Here is an 8,205-nt window from a genome sequence, read left to right on the forward strand (position 1 = left end):
CGAACCGCACTCGGGCGGCGACTTGGGGCACCGAACCGCACTCGGGCGGCGACTTGGGGCACCGAACCGCACTCGGGCGGCGACTTGGGGCACCGAACCGCACTCGGGCGGCGACTTGGGGCACCGAACCGCACTCGGGCGGCGACTTGGGGCACCGAACCGCACTCGGGCGGCGACTTGGGGCACCGAACCGCACTCGGGCGGCGACTTGGGGCACCGAACCGCACTCGGGCGGCGACTAGGGGATCCGAACCGCACTCGGGCGGCGACTAGGGGAACCGAACCGCAAACGCCGCAGCAGTGGGACGATCGCGGGTCCTGGCTTGAAGTCGGGCGACGTCAAAGGGGCCTGCGACGCTGGGGTGGAGCCCGATGGCGACCGCGAGTCTGATGACGCCGGGAGGCACTCCAATGGCGGCCGCGGGTCCGGCGTCGCGGCAGTGCAGTCCGATCGCGGCCGCAAAGCTGCTGTCGCAAGAAGCACTCCGATGGCGACCGCGAGTCTGATGACGCCGGGGGGCACTCCGATGGCGAACGCGTGTCCGGCCTCGCGGCAGCAAAGTCCGATGACTTCCGCAGCCGATGACGCCGGGAGGAACTCCGATGGCGGCTGGAGCAAGGTCCAAATGGCGGCCGTGGAGCGAAGTCCGATGGCGCTGGAACCTTCTCGGACGATGGACAGGGATCGGGCGTCGCAGTGGGAGCTGATGGTGGAAGAAGGTCCAAGCGCTGGTCGCTGTAGTGGTCGGAGCATTCTGTCACGAATGGGGTGGTGGAGATGGAGCGAGGCGACCAAGTGCAGCTTGGACCAGGGTTTATTGCAGCAAACTCAAAAGACATACTCGGCAACTAACATAACTTACTGGCAAAATCAATAACAGGAACCGAACAGCCACTCAAAAAAAAACGGGCAGCGTGGCATTCCATGACAACAGCATGCACAATGCTCCGACCACAAGTGGTACACAAACAGAACTTAAATACAACACAGGCAACAAGAGGCAGGTGAGCATGATTACACTAATCATGGGCACACAGGAAAGGAGGGGCGACGCGAACAGAAACCATGGCAACCTACACACAGCAAAACTGGGGACGAGACATGACAAGTATACTAAAATGGTAGGAAGCAAGCAGTGGGATCAGATATTTTTGATCGTCAAGCTTAAAAGGAGTTGAAATTTAGCCAAGTAAAATTTTTCAATTGGGAATTGTAAGACATTTGGACCAAATTGAATTCAGTCACAAGGGGTCTATGTTGCTCAATGTACCTGATCAATACAATAGTTATTAGTTAATTACACCTCAGTGGAAATTATGTTGTCAGAGAGTTGTGTCCATTAAAAGGAGAGTTAAAGGGGCTGTAAGAACTTTTGACCTTTAGATTAATTATGCATAAAAAGCGACAGTTAACAACAGGGGTCACCAAACTACGGCCCGCGGGCCGGATACGGCCCACGGGACCGTTTAATCCGGCCCGCCAACCCTGAACAAATTGTATTATTAAACTTTTTTTTTTGGGTCATTTTGCCTGCAATGACTGCGTTTCCCCAGTAGATGGGGAAGCGCTCGCCTGCGCATTTACTACCGGAAGCCGTGTCAGAAAGCTCGGTGCACACTCACAAGTGCGTGTACGTACATGGCGCACTCGTGCTCTATTTGTATCAGTCCCGAATTTAGAGCGTGGGCTGTGACGACAGCATTCTTGTAATTCGCGCGCTGAGCTTTCTGATGCAGTTTTGCGCTAAAGCCACCCACAAACCTTCCCCTGGAATCCTTCCATTAAAATGAGTCGCCCAAGGAAAAGCAAGGTGGACACAGTGCCGAGCGTTTAAAAGAGAGTGGCCAATTTGGCTCGACGTACGCGACGTGACGTTCAGCCACATGAACGTCAACATCAACCCGTCACAGATCGAGGTAAACGGACCAACACCTCGGATCTCGCCTAAGAATTGCCACAACAAATTTTACTCCAGACTATGACGCACTAGCAAACTTTAACAAAAAAGACAGCGGTGTCTACAAGCCTACTAGAACCTACAAAAGGATTATAAGGAAGGAACACAAGAACTTTAAGAGACTGCTCATATGTGTCAGAGAGATTCTGCTCTGACAACTGAGCTGAACTTTTATCTGTTAAGATTGTGCATGGCACAACAGAAAGTTAATGCTCCATGGCTTTTTTTTCTATGAAGAACCCAGAGAGAGTTATTTAGTTATTATTTGTTTCCTGTTTTTTCTGTGAAGAACTCAGAGAGGGTTATTTAGTTATTATTTATTTCATTAATAATGTTATTATTTGTTTCTTGACTTTTTTTCTGTAAAGAACCTGGAAAGGGTTATTAAATAACCGTTATTTGGTTATGTGTGGCTTTCTGGAAAACAATAAAATTTTTAAGCTCCCCTACGATCGTCACACTTTTTCTGTTACAAACTGACGCCGGACCCCCATCAGAGAAGGGAAAAGTTATGTGGCCCTCACAGGAAAAAGTTTGGGGACCCCTGGTTAACAACATGACAAAGTGAAACATCAGACAAAGTAAAGCGCCAGAGGAATTAGTCTGACTATTTATTTTTTGCTTTTTGAAAATAATTGATTAGGATAATTTTTTGAGGAGCCATCTGATGCTGGATGCTCCCCAATAACACAGACCCATACTTAGCCTCTCGAGTAGAAATATTTATTGATAATTTTATTGAAACTTGGATTGATGTATTTACGAAAGATTTAATTGGCGAGACTGTCCAAACAGGTAGAATTCTTTTTAGGATTCAATGTTTGCTTGCTCACTGGCATACTAAATTTGCTTGTTGTGTGATGAGAGTTGGCTGTAGGTGAATGAATGAGCGCCCGTGTGTCTGTGAGTGTGTGGGTGCGTGCGTGCGCAATATGATTGGCCAAGATAGTTTGGAGTTGGGGTGTTGTGATCACGATAGAGGATAAAATTCCTCTCACCTGAAAGTATAGTACAGATTGGAATACCTAGGATTTGATGAATGATCAGGGGTACCATTGACGATAAGATGGTTCAATGCTGAAGGCCTGTCCGTTTCAGTCCTATGACCGGACACGACTGGATCAGCTAGTCCAGCTACGATCAGTATGATACTGTGCCGGCACGCTTTGTTGGTCCCTTTTGATCCCTGATGACACAATTTAACACATTGTATGAATGTGTCAAAGCGGGGAGAGTGAGTGTAAATGAGTAAGTAGAATCAATTTGTAAATTATGAGATTCAATGTGTTTTCAAATGTACTTGTTTTTGAAGCCTCAACAGGGCATGTAAGAATTCAACATACAGTGATGGAAGGAGCAGAAGAAGGATCTCGTAAGGAAGGGAGTGAACGAGAGGCAACAACCTGGAATGGATACATTGCGTGGTAACAATTTAGAGATGATAAAGTTTAACATGTATTTATTTTTTTTAAGACAAACTGCAAACGGTGTCGAATCATACAGCTACAAGATAAGCAACAAACATTTAGAAGGTCATTTAATGTAGGAGATAAATAGACAAATTACAAGGAATAGGGAATATGTTTGATAAAAGAATAATAACTAGAAAATGCAATTTCTGGAGAAATTGCGTGTGAAGGTGAAGAAACTGAATAACTTCTGGGGGTATGCTGCAGAATGATGTTGGAATGAGTTGAATTACTTGAAAAATGTAGAAATTAGAGGTGAAAAACGAAATTTTGTGAAATTTTGCAGAAATTTTAAAAATCACGTGAATTATTTTTATTTAGCAATTTTGGGAATGTCGAGAATCCTTCCGAATGTGATTTGAATGTGCTGAATTATACGAATTTCAAACTGGAACGACGTAAATGTGAAATGTTGAATGTGCCATTCAGAATGAATGGGGAAAAATTTGTCGTGAATTTTGCGAAAACGGAATATTTTTAGAACGAGAAAAATGGAAGCCCTCATCTCGTGAATATTTGGAATACGTCAAAAGTGGAATGGAGTGAATCAGTTGAATTATGTGTAAGTAGTAGAAGGACAGAAAAGTGAGGAGAATAAAATAGAAGAAGAAGAAGTGAATGGTGTAAAATAACATAAGTGTGAAGGACTATTATTAAATATTATGAATATTAAAACAAATTTAGCAGTTGAACCATGAACCATTTTGGGAAAATGCTGAATGATTTGAACATGAATTGAATTGAACATGAGATATAGATAACTGCAAGATACACTGAATTCGAATTGGGTTCAAGCCCTCCCTCTCGCATTGATGTGTGTGCATATGTCTGTTAATGCCCGAACTGGGCACACTCGTTTTGAGTTGCAGAAAGGTTGTTGTTTTCCTGGACCAATTTCGGCCCTTCCAGTTGCTGATCCGGATGGTGGTAAGCGCACATACGTTATAGTCTAATGCAGGGGTCCCCAAACCTTTTCCTGTGAGGGCCACATAACTTTTCCCTTCTCTGATGGGGGGCCAGCGTCAGTTTGTAACAGAAAAAGTGTGACGATCGTAGGGGAGCTTAAAAAATTTATTGTTTTCCAGAAAGCCACACATAACCAAATAACGGTTATTTAATAACCCTTTCCAGGTTCTTTACAGAAAAAAAGTCAGGAAACAAATAATAACACTATTAATGACATAAATAATAACTAAATAATAGGGGTGTAAATCGCGGGTTTTGTCACGATACGATATAATATCGATGTAAAGAACAACGATACGATATTTGCCGATATCTTAAAGCCTGCTGCGATTCATTCACGATATATCGCGATATAGTGCTCTACGATCGATTTTTTTTTTTTTTTTAAATAAAAAATAGAGAACAATATCCTGATTTATAACAATTCATACGCAAAATCAACAAGGTACTGCAAACTCTTTATTTAGGAAATTACGAGAGTATTGTAGTATACAAATTGCTTACTTTAACACTGAACTTTGATGTCGTGTTTTTTCTTTAAATGTGCGGCGAGATTTGTGCTCCCTGAATATTTGATCACCGCATGGCAGGATTTACAAACTGCACGTGTCTTGTCGGTTGAGCCATCTTTTCTTTGGAATCCAAAGTGCTTCCAAACGAATGACTTGAAGCCTAAAGGGGAGCAAATTTCCTCGTCTTTTTGGACACTAGCCATAGCACCAGCCCAGGAGCCGCGTACTAGTTGTCGCCTCCCCTTTCACGTGCGTGCTCTGCTCACAACACAACGCCGCGCACTGCTCCATGCTTCCGGAAAGAGGAAGCAAGCAACAATGAACTGGATTTCAAAATAAAGTCGCGTCTAATGTCCGAGGTCAAACACGGCGATATAAATCGATGTTTACCTTTAGTATCGATGCCAATAAATCGTAGAGCATTATATCGATTAATCGATGTGTATCGATGTATCGTTACACCCCTACTAAATAACCCTCTCTGAGTTCTTCACAGAAAAAACAGGAAACAAATAATAACTAAATAACTCTCTCTGGGTTCTTCATAGAAAAAAAAGCCATGGAGCATTAACTTTCTGTTGTGCCATGCACAATCTTAACAGATAAAAGTTCAGCTCAGTTGTCAGAGCAGAATCTCTCTGACACATATGAGCAGTCTCTTAAAGTTCTTGTGTTCCTTCCTTATAATCCTTTTGTAGGTTCTAGTAGGCTTGTAGACACCGCTGTCTTTTTTGTTAAAGTTTGCTAGTGCGTCATAGTCTGGAGTAAAATTTGTTGTGGCAATTCTTAGGCGAGATCCGAGGTGTTGGTCCGTTTACCACGATCTGTGACGGGTTGATGTTGACGTTCATGTGGCTGAACGTCACGTCGCGTACGTCGAGCCAAATTGGCCACTCTCTTTTAAACGCTCGGCACTGTGTCCACCTTGCTTTTCCTTGGGCGACTCATTTTAATGGAAGGATTCCAGGGGAAGGTTTGTGGGTGGCTTTAGCGCAAAACTGCATCTGAAAGCTCAGCGGGCGAATTACAAGAATGCTGTCGTCACAGCCCACGCTCTAAATTCGGGACTGATACAAATAGAGCGCGAGTGCGCCAAGTACGTACACGGACTTGTGAGTGTGCACCGAGCTTTCTGACACGGCTTCCGGTAGTAAATGCGCAGGCGAGCTCTTCCCCATCTACTGGGGAAACGCAGTCATTGCAGGCAAAATGACCAAAAAAAAAAGTTTAATAATACAATTTGTTCAGGGTTGGCGGGCCGGATTAAACGGTCCCGTGGGCCGTATCCGGCCCGCGGGCCGTAGTTTGGTGACCCCTGGTCTAATTTCTAATGATTAGACCAATTGTCCAGTTTTATGATTCCAGGTTTGCTGAGCACACTGCAGCGGACCCAGATGGGGCCGCCGAGATTCAAATCACCCCAACTATCTGGCTGAAAGTCCTGAAGAGAAAGTGGACAGAGCCTCGGTGGACTGGACCTTTTGCAGTGGTGGAGCGCACATCGCATGCCGTCCGGCTGGCCGGCAAAGGAGACACGTGGTATCATCTCTCCCAGTGTGCCCCTGTGAAGGATTCTTGCATAGATCCAGATCCGCCATCGACAGCGTCCCCACTCCCAATTGAAAAAGAGGCGGAATAATCCTCTTCCCCTTGGTGGCCAGGTAGTCTACCCTGAGCCATTGAAGACCAAGACTGCACAGCAGCTGTTTTCAGGTTCCTTCCGGACGGAGCAGAGCTGCAAAGGGGGTAAGAACTGTGCTTACCCTCTACCAGTGGGCGTGCCAAGCCCCCAACGGCTGAACTACTACGAGCAAGTGTTATCTCGGACTAATGTTATTGATAACACTGTGGTCGCCTAAGGCAAAAGGACCGTGTGAGCCTTTCCCTGCATGCCGCAGGTTTTTCACTCACACACTCAAGTTGAACAGGAGAATTGAGGTTAGACCTCCTCCTCACGGCGGTTTCTTGCTGACATTGAAGTTTTTGATCATGTATCACCTTTTGCAACCCCCACCCTGTCCTCCCTCATTTACTCTCTTAATGTTAGGTATTTGTGCTCTTGCTCTCTTAATCATGTCTCCACTGATATGGCTCGAATTGCAGCCTTCCCTCGAATTGATACAAATTTCTGCCGCACATTCTAATGACACCTGCACGGACATTGATACTCTCATGCTTACAGCCGCCATTATTCCCCCAACCCCGACATAAGATTGACTTCTCAGATGATCCAATATTCCCGCGTTCATGACGTACTTTGTTAGTTTGTCCTTGTCTTTTGGTTGACCTCTGTCGAGGTCAAAAGGGGGACTGAAAAGGGAGCAACAGCAATGTCTAAATGTTTTATATTAATTTTATATTAATTTATACAAACATAGTTGCTCTATCAGAGCACAGACACGGCACACACAGCTTGGTAACTTTTCCATTACACATAAGGCAGAGCTCCTTAACGTCATGACACATTGATACAAAACATTTAGTAGATAACAAGTCATTCTTATGAGGATATGTTTTTCCTTCTTTTCCCCTCCCCTTCCGTATTCCTGCTTGCGGACAGTATAAAATCTTCTGATCTGGAGTCTGACGTTGTTGTTCTCATCTACTGAAGTGCACTTGTACTGACTGCCGTGAAGCAACCCAAGCTCTTGCAAATAAAGAACCAACTATTACTCCACATCTTTGTTTTCTTTGCTCAACGACGGACATCTTGAACAAAACGCAACACTGCTCACACGCCTTTTGCCACCAATTATCCAGAAACCGCCGGCCCACATAGCGCCCTCAGTGAACAGTCGTCCCTGATGTTTGGTCTTCTCATGGTGGTGTCGAACCAAGAGCGTTGCTATGTGATGTTTGGCAGGTATGATGAGAGGGGTTTTCTCCTCTTGCTGGAGCTGCGCTTCTCTGACACGACCTCCGACCCTCAGCAGACCATCAGCGTCGATGAAGGAATCTAAGGTTTTGATAGGGCTGTCTTTGGAAAGTTTCTCCTTCTTTCGCAGACAGGCGTACTCGTGAGGGTAGATCTCCTCTTGAACTGCCCGGATGATGGTTCTTTTAGACCAGCGGTGTCCAAACTTTTTGCAAGGAGGGCCAGATTTGATGAAGTGAAGGGGCCCGGGAGCCAATAGTTTTTTCGGACATTTTCTAACTTCAAAAATGTCATGCAAATACACACTGTTATAAACCAAATTTCATTGTCACAATTGTCTTGACAAAATAACCAAATATGAGTCACTCAGGCAGATGTGAACAACTCTAAAAACACAAATTCTGCTTTTCATTCATATCTGAAGA

The 8,205-nt window shown here is 45.0% G+C and overlaps 1 long non-coding RNA gene across 1 annotated transcript in view; it reads left to right on the plus strand.

The window, feature by feature from the left end:
• LOC133146816 (uncharacterized) overlaps nt 1-7,582 on the plus strand; it is an 8,977-nt gene extending 1,395 nt beyond the window's left edge. Inside the window, exons 1-2 of the long non-coding RNA XR_009711436.1 lie at nt 1-4,354; nt 6,271-7,582. The exon at nt 1-4,354 is cut by the window's left edge and continues 1,395 nt beyond it. This is a non-coding gene — a long non-coding RNA (uncharacterized LOC133146816). The remainder of the gene's footprint in view (nt 4,355-6,270) is intronic.
• The last annotated feature ends 623 nt before the right edge of the window (nt 7,583-8,205 follow it).

The sequence above is a fragment of the Syngnathus typhle genome, linkage group LG22 (assembly GCF_033458585.1).
Source record: "Syngnathus typhle isolate RoL2023-S1 ecotype Sweden linkage group LG22, RoL_Styp_1.0, whole genome shotgun sequence".
Classification (NCBI taxonomy): Eukaryota; Metazoa; Chordata; class Actinopteri; order Syngnathiformes; family Syngnathidae; genus Syngnathus; species Syngnathus typhle.